The sequence below is a fragment of the Malaclemys terrapin genome, chromosome 3 (assembly GCF_027887155.1).
Source record: "Malaclemys terrapin pileata isolate rMalTer1 chromosome 3, rMalTer1.hap1, whole genome shotgun sequence".
Classification (NCBI taxonomy): Eukaryota; Metazoa; Chordata; order Testudines; family Emydidae; genus Malaclemys; species Malaclemys terrapin.
The window spans coordinates 85,131,972-85,147,547 of NC_071507.1; positions in this window are offsets into that span (position 1 = coordinate 85,131,972).

Here is a 15,576-nt window from a genome sequence, read left to right on the forward strand (position 1 = left end):
CGTAGAGACTGTCCGGTTTGGCCAATGTACATGGCAGAGGGGCATTGCTGGCACATGATGGCATAGATCACATTGGTAGATGTGCAGGTGAACGAGCCCCTGATGGTATGGCTGATGTGATTAGGTCCTATGATGATGTCACTTGAATAGATATGTGGACAGAGTTGGCATCGGGGTTTGTTACAAGGATAGGTTCCTGGGTTAGTGGTTTTGTTCAGTGATGTGTGGTTGCTGGTGAGTATTTGCTTTAGGTTGGGGGGTTGTCTGTAAGCGAGGACAGGTCTGTCTCCCAAGATCTGAGAGAGTAAAGGATCATCTTTCAGGATAGGTTGTAGATCTCTGATGATGCGCTGGAGAGGTTTTAGTTGGGGGCTGAAGGTGACAGCTAGTGGTGTTCTGTTATTTTCTTTGTTGGGCCTGTCTTGTAGGAGGTGACTTCTGGGTACTCGTCTGGCTCTGTCAATCTGTTTTTTCACTTCAGCAGGTGGGTATTGTAGTTTTAAGAATGCTTGATAGAGATCTTGTAGGTGCTTGTCTCTATCCGAGGGATTGGAGCAAATGCGGTTATATCTTAGAGCTTGGCTGTAGACAATGGATCGTGTGGTGTGTCCTGGATGGAAGCTGGAGGCATGTAGGTAAGTGTAGCGGTCAGTAGGTTTCCGGTATAGGGTGGTATTGATGTGACCATCGCTTATTAGCACAGTAGTGTCCAGGAAATGGACCGCTTGTGTGGATTGATCTAGGCTGAGGTTGATGGTGGGATGGAAATTATTGAAATCATGAATTATTGAAATTCAAGTGACATCATCATAGGACCTAATCACATCAGCCATACCATCAGGGGCTCGTTCACCTGCACATCTACCAATGTGATCTATGCCATCATGTGCCAGCAATGCCCCTCTGCCATGTACATTGGCCAAACCGGACAGTCTCTACGCAAAAGAATTAATGGACACAAATCTGACATCAGGAATCAAAATACTCAAAAACCAGTGGGAGAACACTTTAACCTGTCTGGTCATTCAGTGACAGACCTGCGGGTGGCTATATTACAACAGAAAAACTTCAAAAACAGACTCCAACGAGAGACTGCAGAGCTAGAATTGATATGCAAACTAGACACAATTAACTCCGGTTTGAATAAGGACTGGGAATGGCTGAGCCATTACAAACGTTGACTATCTCCCCTTGTAAGTACTCTCACACTTCTTATCACACTGTCTGTACTCGGCTAGCTTGATTATCACTTCAAAAGTTTTTTTTTTTTTTCTCTTAATTAATTGGCCTCTCAGAGTTAGTAAGACAACTCCCACCTGTTTATGCTCTCTGTATGTGTGTATATATATCTCCTCATTATATGTTCCATTCTATATGCATCCGAAGAAGTGGGCTGTAGTCCACGAAAGCTTATGCTCTAATAAATTTGTTAGTCTCTGAGATACACAGAGAACATGAAAAGGTGGGAGTTGTCCTACCAACTCTAAGAGGCTAATTAATTAAGAGAAAAATTCTTTTGTAGTGATAATCAAGATAGCCCATTACAGACAGTTTGACAAGAGGTGTGAGAATACTTAACATGGGGAAATAGATTCAGTGTGTGTAATGGCTGTTACCCAGAGGCATAGCACAAGTTTTGTAATACAGACATACCTATAACTCATAATACAAAGGTGATACAAACATATCAATGAGATTATCATATTTAGCAGATTATAACATTTTTGCAGCTATCTTGCATGGCAAATCTGGCATAACTCATTGCAATTTTACAATATTGGTATTCATAGTATCCTAACGTGTCCCCCAGATTCCATACAGCATCACAGCATAATAAATCCTTAAGGCGCTATGGGAGCCTGTCACTTTAAAATTAAATATATCTGACCAACTACCAGGTGGCATCCACTAGAACAGGGGTCGGCAACCTTTCAGAAGTGCTGTGCCGAGTCTTCATTTATTCACTCTGATCTAAGGTTTCGCGTGCCAGTAATACACTTAAACATTTTAGAAGGTCTCTTTCTGTAAGTCTATAATATATAACTAAACTATTGTTGTAGGTAAAATAAAAAAAACATTTTAAAAACCTTAAAGAAGCTTCATTTAAAATTAAATTAAATTAAAATGCAGAGCACCCCAAACCGACGGCCAGGACCCGTAGTGTGAGTGCCACTGAAAATCAGCTTGTGTGCCACAGGTTCCCCACTCCTGCACTAGAAGATGGCTCCAACTATAGGTACAAGGAGTCCTGCTCTAGAAGTGCCAGAGAAGCACAACTGTTGTGGTCTAGCTCATAAGGTGCTTATTGCTTCACTTACTCCCCTGTGTACATAGTATGATTCCTGCTAAGTACCAATCATTGCAGCTTGTTTCTACATTGTAACCCTTCCTGGCACCCCCAGCATCTGCAAGTACATGACAGTCTTGCAGAGACAAAGAGGATGCACTTTTATATCACATTCATTACCCTCATAAGGCTACGCTGCACCATTTGAGTAAAGCAGGCATGTATGCGCTTGTCTTTTTTATTCTTTGGTTGGGCCCTGTCATAAATGAAGGGAGGCGGGGTAGCTCCCTTTTATGGACACCCAGCCAGCCAATAGCTATAAAATCCCTCCTGGTAGCTGTTCTCTAATTGCTCTACTTGTAAAGGGTTAAAAAGTCTCACTGCTATGCATAGGGAAAAGGAAGTGAGTGGGCACCTGGCCAGAAGAGCCAGTGGGAAGGCTAAAACTTTTTAAAATTGCAACAAAGCCTCCCCTTTTGTCTGTCTTTGTGGCTCTACCAGCTGGAGAGGGGACAGAGCAGCTATGCTGGAAGAAGCTTGTGGCCAAGTATGAAAAATCCTCGGTATTATACTTAGAAACTACTCACTTAAAACCCCAGATATGTAAGTAGACCAGGAAATGTCTAAGACGACGCGATTAGCTTTATCTCTTTTTATTCCTTTTATTTCATTAGGGCGTGTGGATTCCTGTGTGCTAACCCCAGGTTCTTTTTGTTTTGCTTGTAACCTTTAAAGTGGACCTCAGTCTTAATCCTTGTAGTTGTTTTTTCTTTAAAATCTAGCAAATGCCTATGTGCCCAGATGTATTTTCTTTTCTTTTTTTTATTAATAAAATTTACCTTTTTTAAGAACAGAATTGTATTTTTGCCTCTTAAGAGGTTTGTGCACATGTTGTTTAATTAGCTGGTGGCAACAGCTGATTTCCTTGGGTTTTTTTTCTCAGCTCTTCCCTGCGGGGGTGGGGGTGAAAGAGCTTGAGGGTACCCCAGAGGAAGGAATTCCCAAGTGAGCCTTCCTGGTCTCTCAAAGGGGTTCTGCACTTGGGTGATGGCAGCATCTACCAATCCAAGGTCAGAGAAAAGCTGTAACCTTGGGAGTTTAATACAAGCGTGAAGTGGCCAGTATTGATTTTTAGAATCCTTGCGGGGCCCCCTCCTTCTGCACTCAAAGTGCCAGAGTGGGGAAAGGTAGTGGAAAGAGGGGAAAGTGTGGCTCCTTTCCTTTATCTTAGCCCCAAGCTGACTGTTTCAACCATGTTAGTGGAGGAGGAGTGTGGTATTTACACTTGCTGTTCACAAGCAGATAACGTCACAGGCATCACAAAAGCTTGGTTGTTTCTCAGCTGAGTGATGAAATGAATAAGTTAATGGAGCACACACATTTGGATTTACAAATATGACTCAAATACTTATGGGGCATTTCAACTGGCCCCTCCACTTCTGCACATGAAGGTAATCCAGACTGGACAGATCTGGGTTTGGGATGTGGAAGGTGAGGAGTGCTGGTTCAATGGCCCTCCCACAGGTACACCAACGGTGAGACTGGCTTGGGACAGGGTGAGCTTAAGAGCCTGGCTGTTCTCAGTGAAAGCATCCTCTCTGCAATGCAGTGTGGAGTCCTGTGGTGGACTTCACTGAATGAAGCCCTGCTTAGGAGACTTGGGATGGAGGGGTGGCATTGGTCAATTACAGACCATAGCATGGTAACGCCCTCAGACACCATGCTGCTTAGTGGCCTAAAGGGGCCTGTATGTGGTTTTTTCTTTTTTTATATTGTTGAAACAGGTTAAAACGTGGCTGGGTCCCATCTACACAGGCAAGAGCAAATGAAAAAGGAAGCCAGGTGTGCAAACATTCTGGAGTGAGTTCATTTGGAATAATCCTCCAGGAACATGGTACAGCTTGTTCTATAGTACAATCAGTAATGAGGCAGGGTGAATGTAACAATGGAACAGCTGACATTGGGTGACACTGGGTGACACCAGGTATTGTATAGTAGGTTATTGTTTTAGAGGGCCGAGAATGGGTTTGAGTGGGGCTTTGATGAGGTTCCACTTTGGCCCAACAAAATTCTGAGGGGGGATTCTAGTTTTCATTTTACTTCTAATATTTATACAGTCTGGAATAAATAGTGCTCCAGGTTATTGTCTGTCAGCTGTAATTGCCTGAAGCAATAATGCCCTTCAGTGCTCATTTGATGGGACTGTTATGAATATACTACCAACTACTCTTAGTTAAGAGACCTGCCCTGTTAAGTGCTGAACACTTGTAATGGGATTTGAGGGCGCTTAGCACTTAACGGGATGAGGGCATGTGATCTTTTGGCTGTTGCATGACCTGTCAATCTTTTTCCTATTGACATATAGTTTTTAGGGAAGGAGCGCCATCATGTGGTCTGATGGCTTCTTTGGAATCTTTACTAGCCGGAGTGACCAACCATTTAGCCACTACTAGATACATCCGAAGAAGTGGGCTGTAGTCCACGAAAGCTTATGCTCTAATAAATTTGTTAGTCTCTAAGGTGCCACAAGTACTCCTGTTCTTTTTGTCTTAAAGAGTTAATACTGTTGGTTTCACTACACCTGGAATTATTGTGCATTAGCTGACTACCTGTGTCTTTCCTAGGTTATATAGGGTTTATATGATGGTGCTATTCCAGAATAGCTGTTGCACTTTAAAGTCACACCATAACTTAATGCAATTTAACTTTCAAGTGTAGACAAGCCCTATTAGTAATAAAGCACTAATCACTGTTGTAACCACATTGTATTCCCTGCTTCTACATCTCCAGAATAGGGCAGAGGCCTCCATGGCCTCTCCTGTCCCTCTGTAGTGTGTGTTGACAACTTCAGTTGCTCTCCTCTTTCATGTCTTCAGACAGGAAAGAATCTCCCACCTTTTTCAGTGAGTGTCACTTGTCTGCTGCTAAGGAATGTTGCACCTCTTGGGAATTCCAATAGGAGGGAATAATAACTCCATTTACAAAACCGTAGCCATTTGAGTTGGAAAAGACCTATCGGATCTTTCAGTCAAGATGATTGAGAATTCATTAGTCTGTGATGATCCTAAAATAGCTCATAGAACTTGTTTTGTCCTTGCAAGATTAAAACATTGGTTCTGTGTACACCTGATTTTTGGAAGCTTGCCATTTATGGTTTACACATAGCAATCATTCAGCCAGCACAAGAACAAATCACAGAAACAATTACAGTAGGATAATGGGAGGGGAAGGGATGCCTTTTAAGGGAAAGATTCCTTTAATGAAAATAATAAAGCGGCTCTCTAGAGGAATTGTGTTATAACCTGTCTCATATGACAAGTACTGTATATTCTCTTTTCATTCTGTTCCTTTTGCTCCCATTATTCATAATGGGGTTCTTCCCACTATGAGGCCAACTGATGAAAATTCCCCTCAGCCTGATCACTGAAAATGCAGCCTTCCGGCTCTTATAGAGAACACACTATTAGTAAATTACATTTGTTGATGGCACAGTGGAGAGTGCTTTGTTCTCCATACAAAGCACAATGGTGATATCTGGGGCAGGCAGGGTGGGAATTTGGAGGAGAGATGGAAATTGAGAGAAAAGAGACCTGAGAGACGGGCACCAGAAAAGGAAAATTAACCACCCTTTGGAGGCAGCTGAGAATAGATATAAAATAGATCATAGAACTGCTGAGCTAGGTCAGAGTAGTGATGCAGCTAGTCAAGTATCCTGTATAATTCCTCCCCTAGAGATGCTGAACTTAATTCTGTTATGATCTTCATAACTTAGTGGCTCAACTACAGATACTATTTGAACCAAGTCCTGCATGTTTCTTTCAATGTACATATCTAAAATGTATGTCCTCTTAAACATCTATGTGGCTGCAGTCTGGAAAATGCCAGTGTTGTGTACTAGTACAGAGAAAGGGAAAGGAGTAAAAAGGGTGGGTGGTGAGAAGTAGAATGTAAACAAAATGCAGAAGAGAGTGAAAAGGGAAAAGTCCAAAGGAACAAGGAAGAAAAACAAGTGAGCAAAAAAGAAAAAAATACAGTCGGAAAAGAGGATCAAAAACATGAGAACAAAACCTGCATGAGGGTAAGGAGAGAATGCTTTTCTGCCCAGAAAAGTGACTTTACAAATGGCAGGGTGGGATCCCACCATTGTGTCTGATTTCCATATCAAAGGCACTAAGGGGGGGCGGGGCGGGGAACACCTTTTTACTAACTGCCAGACCTGCAACCTCAATCTGGGAGCCAGGCTGGCTTGTTTCCTTTTTGCATACCATCACTAGTAAAAACAAGGAATGAAAAGCCCACTTGCCTCTTACACACACACACAGACAACCCTCCCAGTAAGTCGAAATATTGCCTAGTGAGTGGGCTGAAGAGCCATATAGACTCCATCTGAGAGCTCTCTTAGCTGGAAGATACCTTCTGTCTTCCCCACTCCTTGGCTGAGTGAGTTAAGGAGTGAATGCTACTGTGAACAGAAAGTTTCACAAGTTTGTATGGGTGGCGGGGAGAACACTGTAAATAAATTGCACAAGGGTTTTGACCAGAAGAGGGTCTCAGAGTTGTTTGTGGCTAGAAAAGAGACAGGAGTGGAATGATGTCCTGTCATGCTTGGTAAAGTTGTTATTCGTGTCATTTTATACCCTAAGCAGCATACATTACTTTGAGTGGTTCATAGCATTTAGGGTGAGAAGAGACCATTATGATCATGCAGTTTAATCTCCTGCATAACACAGGTCACAGAACCTCACCAGTAATTTCTGCATCAACCCCATAGCTTCTGTTTGAGCTATAGCATATCTTTTAGAAAGACACCCAGTCATGATTTATTTCAGGTTTCAAAGTAGCAGCCGTGTTAGTCTGTATCCGCAAAAAGAACAGGAGTACTTGTGGCACCTTAGAGACTAACAAATTTATTTGAGCATAAGCTTTCATGGGCTACAGCCCACTTCTTCGGATTCATAGAATGGAACATATATTGAGGAGATATATATATACATACAGAGAGCATGAAAAGGTGGGAGTTGTCTTACCAACTCTGAGAGGCCAATTAAGTAAGAGGGGGAAAAAAAACTTTTGAAGTGATAATCAAGATAGCCCAGTACACACAGTTGATAAGAAGTGTGAGAATACTTACATGGGGAGATAGATTCAATGTTTGTAATGGCTCAGTCTTGATTTAAAGACTCTGGGAGATGGAGAATCCATAAGGTCTTTAGGTTGAAGCTGCTGCTTTCAGTAGACAAATGTTTTTTAAATGTCATTCCATCATCTCTAATAGAACAGTGCCTGAAGAGTAGGCAGGAAATCACTAAAAAGATGGGTGGAGATGTCTTTCCTTTATGACCCTGAATAAAAGGTTAATGTACATACAGCCAATTGCGGTTGTGTTCTCAGATAGCTAATTGGAATTGTAGACCAGCAAACAAAAAACACCATCTAAGGACTTGGAGTTACATTTGACAAGTTAGCAGCTGAGCTGAGGAGTTTGGGATTTTACCAGCAGCTGAGTGCAACAGTTTGTTGGTGGAGAGACAAGGTAGATGAGGTAATATCTTTTATTGTTTGGTGGTGACGTTTTCAGTAACGGCCTTAATAAAAAGATGCTTTTGGTGTCCCTGTACCAGACTCCAGTGACACACTCAGTAGGAACAATAGAGGCATTCGAAGTGTAAAGAACTGGACCCACATTTCACTGTTCAGTATGCAGCAGCAAACCGCAGAATACATTTCAACAGTTGATATCGGCAACAGGGAAAGCAACCTGCTCAGCCAAATCCCCTCTTTGCCTAGGGCATCAATAAGCCTGAGGCTCACCCTGCACAGGGGGCAAGGTTGCCAGATGGTAGGGGTAAGGGAAGTGGATTACAAATTACATTATTATGTGGAGCAAACCAGGGCATGCCATACAAAAGTGAGTTGGGTTGTGTGGGGTTACAGACCCCCAACTTTCCACCAAAAAACAAATGTCTGCGGAGGGGCTGAAATGGTCAGTAGCTGGTTTAGGCGCATTTGTTCTTGGACAAGTCACCTGAGACAGTTTTATTATGAACTAATGACATTCTGTTGTCTGGTAATCCCAGACCCAGCACTAGGAGACTAATATAAATTCAGCCCTGGGATTTTGTTCTTTTGGTGGTTTTGTTTTAGTTTGGGAGAGGGGGTGTATTTTCTGACAGAATCCTGCCCTGAAGAGAATTTAAGGCAATTACGACTAGACCACTATCGCTAAGCCACTAGTCCTTCTGCACTACAACAGTTATATAAAAGGAGAAGCGACTGATATTAAGAGAAGGAACCCTCCCACTCGCTCCTCCCAACACAGTCTCCTCTGAGTCCCCAGAGTGCACTGTTTTGTTTGTCTGACTTTTAAAATGTAAGGGCCTCCGGGCAAGGACTCTCCTCACCTTAGTCTATTGTACAGTGCTGTGCACACTGTCACCACTGAACAAATTAATAACAGAACGATCCTTCCAAAATCCATCCTGATCCTTTTGTTTTTCCTCAAAAAATGTATCATGGATGAACCAAAGCCTCAAATCCAAACTTTTCTGTAGGTTTTACAATCAAGCTCTTATAGTTCATGGCTCAGATGCATCTCTAGTCACGAGCAGACTGGGCTGGATACAAACTTGTAACTTATAGATTAAATGTTCCATGTCCTGTTACTAATCTCCTGAGCTGTCCACTCTGCAAGTTCAATATATACTCACACCATCTATTATTGGATAGAAGCCTCATTCCATTACATTTCTATCCTCTGACACCTCTTTGTGCAATTTTTTTCGAGAGTCTGAGATTAACCTTCCAGCCCAGGTATCCAATTCACTGCACATTTGGTCTGATCCAAAATCCAGTGACTTCATGGGCTTCATGTTATTGTGGTAGATTTCAGACATGATCAATTGCAGTATTATAAGGAATATGACAGACAATAACCAACTAACTTTGGGGCCCCAAACTATACTACTTGAGATATTCTGAGGGAAGATGGTATATCTAAAATCTTGTCTTGCATTTGGAGAACTGTGGTGGTAATTATTACCTTGTTTAAACACAATTGGAGCTAGCACAGTTCTGCTCCCATTGTAAACAGGGACTCAACGAGGTTTATTTTGATTGAACAAGAAGTAAGCCCCTGCAAAATCCAGTAGCTGTGCTGAGTGAATAGTCCTTTTTATCTTCTAAACTGTTACAGTTTGTCTTTATTCAGCACTGAACAACTGTTAAGAAGGCTCTCTCTCCCTTTGCTGGTGTAATAGCTGTCATTGCACCTCATTTTGTCACTGGGGTAGCCCTCTATAAGTAATGAATGCCGGTAAAAATCAGCACTGTAGCAAATAGACAATGGAAGTCATGTGAGCAGAAATAGTTAACTTACTTTTCGGAAAATGCACTAAGTCTTTATCATGTAGACCACATTTCTCGATAGTCACCCACACACTCCACATATCACGTTGCCATGATTTCTCGTTTTTCTCTACTACCCCTAGTCTCAGCCTCTTCTTGCTGCAACTTTCAAGTAACTGTGGCAACAAGCTTAACAATTTTCAGCCAACCGGGTTCATTCTCAAATCTGGGTCATGTCGTTCTCACTAAATGAAGTTATTGTACGACAAATGCTGGGACAAACTCAGCCCTTGGTGCCAAGTAGAAGCAACTCCATCCATTCGGTGGTGCCACACCTGCTTGTACGACAGCTGAGTTTGGCCCACTGTTTCAAAACTTGTGATTGTACTGGGCCAAAGAGTTAGGGTTCGGACAGAATTTAACCCCTGCCATGCCCTGGAGAAGAACCTTGCTGTAAGTATGGTTAAAGTTTATGGTTGCTGATTTTAAGGTCTGCTTAGGAACAGTCTGACCATTTTTTAAAAGTTACTGCCATGGGGAAGCATCAGCTGAGAAAGGGGCCTTATCAGAGTGGTGCTGAGTGATATGAGTGAGACTAGAAGCCTCACACTTACTCCTTGTGGAGTGTGACTAGGTCTCTGAAATCCTAAAACTGTCTCTGTGCAGGAAAAGGAATTATTGCCTCCTCAGCGCTCTCACTCCATTGGCCGGCTGGAGCTGAGATCATGACTGCTAAGTAGGGCCCTACCATATTCACGGCCATGAAAAATGCATCACAGACCGTAAAATCTGGTGGTCTCCCATGAAATCTGGTCTTTTGGGTGCGTTTACCCTATACTATAGATTTCACCAGGAAGACCAGCATTTCTCAAATTGGGGGTCCTGACTCAAAAGGGAGTTGCAGGGGGGTCACAAAGTTATTGGGGGTGGGGGGTCGCAGTATTGCCACTCTTACTTCTGTGCTGCCTTCAGAGCTGGGCAGGCAGAGAGTGGTGGCTGCTGACTGAGGGCCCAGCTCTTCAGGCAGCAGCGCAGAAGTAAGGGTGGCAATAACATACCAGGCCATCCTTACTTCAGTGCTGCTGCCGGCGGTGGCTCTGCCTTCAGAGCTGGGATCCCAGCCAGCAGCCACCGCTCTCCAGCTGCCCAGCTCTGAAGGCAGCACCGCCGCCAGCAGCAGTGCAGAAGTAAGGGTACCACAACCCCCCTAGAATAACCTTATGACCCCCCCCCAGCTCTGTTTCAGTAAGGACTACTACAGTTACACTGTGAAACTGTAGATTTAAATCACTGAAATCATGAAATTTATGATTTTAAAAATCCTATGACCGTGAAATTGACCAAAATGGACCATGCATTTGTAGGGCCCTACTGCTAAGATATAGAGGTTCTCAAGCTTTTTCATAGTGTAGATCATATCTTAATAGAGAGATTTGTCTCCTGGACTGCTCCCTCCTCCATTCACAACAAGGTAGACCACCTCCCTTTGCATAGGTGATCACTTAACATCCCTGTGGTAACTAAAGCAATTGTTTACATGGAAAAATATTAGGAAAATGGTTTAGGGTATCTTAATCTTTCTTTAGCGTGATGTGGCACTGTTGGTCCTGCCAGCAGATTGTCCATGACTGCTTATTCGACACATTTCCCTGCTTTTGTTTTTTTGTGACCTTGGCACAAAAAGTGGGAATGTGCTAATAACATTTGCAGATAATACAAAGTTTGGAGGTATTGCCAATACGAATGAGGACAAGACTATCATACAAGAAGATCTGGATGACTTTGTAAACTGGAGTAATAGAAATAGTGCAAAGTGCAAGGTCATGTATTTAGCGACTAAAAACAAGAATTTTTGCTATAAACTGGGGACTTATCAGTTGGAAGTGATAGAGGAGGAGAAAGACTATGAGCTGCCTGAGTGATGAGGCTGTGAAAAAGGCTAACGTAGTCCTAGAATGCATCAGGCAAGGTATTTCCAGAAGAGACAGGGAAGTGTTTGTACCATTATAAAAGGCATCTGTAATTCTGCATGCAATTCTATTCTCCCATGTTTAAGGAAGATGTATTCAAACTGCAACAGGTGCAGAAAAGGACTACTAGGATGATCCAAGGAGTGGAAAACCTACCTTATGAGAACAGACTCAGAGGTTGGCTTGTTTAGCCTAGCCTAACGAAGGCTGAGGGGAATATGATTGCTCTCTATAAATACATTCGAGAGATAAATACCAGGGAGGGAGAGGAATTATTTAAATTAAGCACCAGAGTGGACACAAGAACAAATGGATATGAACTGGCCATCAGCAAATTTAGGCTTGAAATTAGACGAAGGTTTCCAACCATCAGAGGAGTGAAGTTCTGGAACAGCCTTCCCCATAGAGCAGTGGGAGTAAAAAACCTAATTGTCTTCAAGACTGAGCTTGATACGTTTATGGAGTGGATGGTATCACAAGACTGCTTACAATGGCATGTAGCTGATTTGTGATTGCTAGCAGCAAATATCTCCAAGGGCCAGTGATGGGACACTAGATGGGCAGGGCTCTGAGTTACTACAGAGAATTCTTTCCCAGGTGTGTGGCTGGTGGGTCTTGCCCACATGCTCAGGGTCTAACTGATCACCATGTTTGGGGTCAGGGAGGAATTTTTCCCCAGGTCACATTGGCAGAGACCCTGGGTTTTTTTTCCTCTGCAGCATGGGTCACGGGTCACTTGCAGGTAAATGGTGTATTCTAAACTAGTGTAAATGGTGTATTCTCTAACTTGGAAGTCTTTAAATCATGATTTGAGGACTTCAGTAACTCAGACAGAGATTAGGGGGTCTATTATAGGAGTGGGTGGGTGAGGCTCTGTGGCCTGCAATGTGCAGGAGGTTAGACTAGATGGTCATGATGGTCTCTTCTGACCATACAGTCTGAGTCTATTGAAGCTACCCTCCATATCTGGAGGGCATTCCAATATCCACAATCCCTGGACATGATTGGTGGCAGATGACACTGTCCCTAGGAAGATCTTCCACTACCCAGTGTGTAATGGAGCAGCAGGTGATGCTGCTGCCCCTATAAAATGCCACACATGCCCAAAGACCATACTGGACACAAAGAATGTAGGCCACCATCAAATAAACCTGCAACCAGTTACAACCTGTGGGGGCACATGATTGGCCTTCTAGAAGTAATGAGGGGTTAACGGCATTCATAAGGGAAAGAAACTCTGAATTTAAATCTGCATCCATGTTCATCCCCCTACTTATTGCAGTTTCTGCACCAGTATGGCACATGGCTTGCATGGATGAGAGATGGACTGGAACTGTACACGCCTTTCCTACTATAATCCAATCACAGTGCAGGTGATTCAGCAATGCAACACTTCAAAAAAAAAAAAAAAGTTTGCTGAATCCTCATACATTGACATTGACAGGAGACTCCACCATCAGTGTGATGTGACAGCAGGAAACAGGGAGCAGAGCCAGTACCAGGTGATCAGCCACATCTCTGGACTATGAGCTAGTGCTTCATGGATCACAGGCAAAGAACCACTGGCAGAAGGTGGAGAATGAGGACCAGCTCTCAGCCCACTTATTATCTAGTAGTAGGCAAATCTCAAAGTTTGGTTAAGTACCCAAAAGCTCAGAGACTTATCCAAACCTCTGTGATACTAACCCTGAGTCTGAGATACCACATGAACAGACTGTCTCAGAAGCTTTTTAGTACTTTTAGTGCTTTCACTGGGACCAAAAATACATTGTAAGCAGCTATTTCCCCCCAACATTTCAGATGATTCACATCCAACTTTAGCTGATACTGTGGGTTGGGGGGAGAGGAAGTAACTACATGTATTTGAATCTCAAAGGTTCACATTAAGTTCACTTGAATTTTGGGTGAAGATCTAGGTTGGTCTTGCCTTTTCTGGATCCGTTTGCCTCTCACGATTAATATCCTGGGTTATTTCCCTGCGTATGGGATGGGCTCCTCAGCAGAAGCCTTCGTGCAGAGATAGATGGTATGAAGGAAAACCTTGGTTTGTAATCCTACAAACCCTGCCCATAAAACTGGAAAGCAATCCTCACTGGGGTATTAATAATATACCTACAAAACAAAAGATGAAAAATGACTTTTTTTTTCGTGCCTTTTTGTGTCAGGGGTTAAGAAGAATACTTAACAGCTTTATAGAGACTAAACATAACATACCTTGTATGCCTGAGTTGACCCACAGAAAGTGACAGAACAGATTTTTGTCCCTGCCTAGCCTTTTGGTCCAACAATCATGGCAGAGAGAAGCTTTTATTCCTCCCTTCTGTCGGGCTGTGTTAGGGACACAAAAGAAGGTAGAGACGTCATTACAGAGGGTAACATTTTCAAAAGCACCTAGGTGACTTAGGCTCTTAAGTCTTCTTTTTAGAACGTGACTCAGGCACTTAAGAGCCTGTGTCTCATTGAAAGTCCTTGAGATTTAGGTTTCTAAATGCTGAAGTCATTTTCAAAAAAGAAGACTTAGGGTATATCTACACTACAAAATTATGTTGACCTAAGTTATGGCCATATACCGCCACCGCAGTAATTAAATTGCCTTTGCATGTCCACACTGCACTCCTTGTGTCTGCTGTGTGTGTCCTCACCAGGAGGGCTTGCACCAATTAAACTGTCAGTGTGGAGCACTGTGGGACAGCTTCAGAAAGACAGCAAGAGGTGACATAAGCAACATAATGTCTACACTGGCACTGCATTGACCTAACGACATCAACCTAAGCACTACGCCTCTCACAGAGGTGGAGTTATTAAGGTCTGGTCTACACTTGGGAGGAGGGAGGGATCGATTAAAGTTACGCAACTTCAGCTACGTGAATAACGTAGCTGAAGTCGACGTACTTAGATCTACTCACAGCGGTGTCTTCACTGTGGTAGGTCGACTTCTGATGCTCCCCCGTCAACTCTGCCTGTGACTCTCGCTCTGGTGGAGTACCAGAGTTAACGGGAGAGCGCTTAGAAGTCAATTTATTGCGTCTATACTAGATGCGATAAATCGACCCCTGCTGGATCAATTGCTGCTCGTCGATCCAGCAGGTAATGTAGACAAGCCCTAAGTTGGTGTAGCGGACGAGTTACATCAGCGGGAGCAACATTTTAGTGTAGACATTGACACAGTTAGGTCAATGTAAACTGCCTTGTGTTGACCTAACTCTGTAGTGTAGACCAGGGCTTAGGCTCCTAAGTCACTTAAGCATGTTAGAAAAATATCACTAGTGTCTTCTCACTTGCTCCAGAACTGTCAAAGATCTATGATACAGTCAAGCTACTGCATAACTGAACGCCATGAACAAAGTGGTTTTTGTTGTTTATCTGAGCTGAATTAGAGACACGGGAAATACTAACAGCAAAATTCAAAATACTTGAAATTTGAGCATATGCCCCTTTTTGTTGCACACTTAATATTAGTCCAGATTTTCTAAAGTTTCCATACTAATATAGAACCATTTTTGAGTGAAATTGTTTTCACTGCAAAGACATGGAAAATCTCATGATTTTTCATGTTTATGCAGCTAAATTATTATTTTTTACAAAATGTGAAAATGTATAATGTCAGTGTCAGGAAAAATGGTGAAACTAAATTGTGGATAATTATCAAATATTTCCTTAGTATCATGCAGTAGTAATTAGATTATCATTAGTTCTTATTAATAGCTAGATCTTCTAACCTCTTTTTAGGCCAGCCATTAGAGGGCAACAGTCCATATGTAAAACAGTCCATATGTAAAACAGTCCATCCCACACTCCCCCCTATTCAAATAGGCTTACATTTTTATTATTTGATTTTCTTGCTTAAAGCAGGAGTATCATGTGTCCAAATCCATAATAACAGGTATATAATCTCAGCATGCTGTCTACCCCTGTGCTTGAAAGTCATTCGGGAATCCTATACAGGGTGAGTCAAATTTATCCCCAGTGTAATTA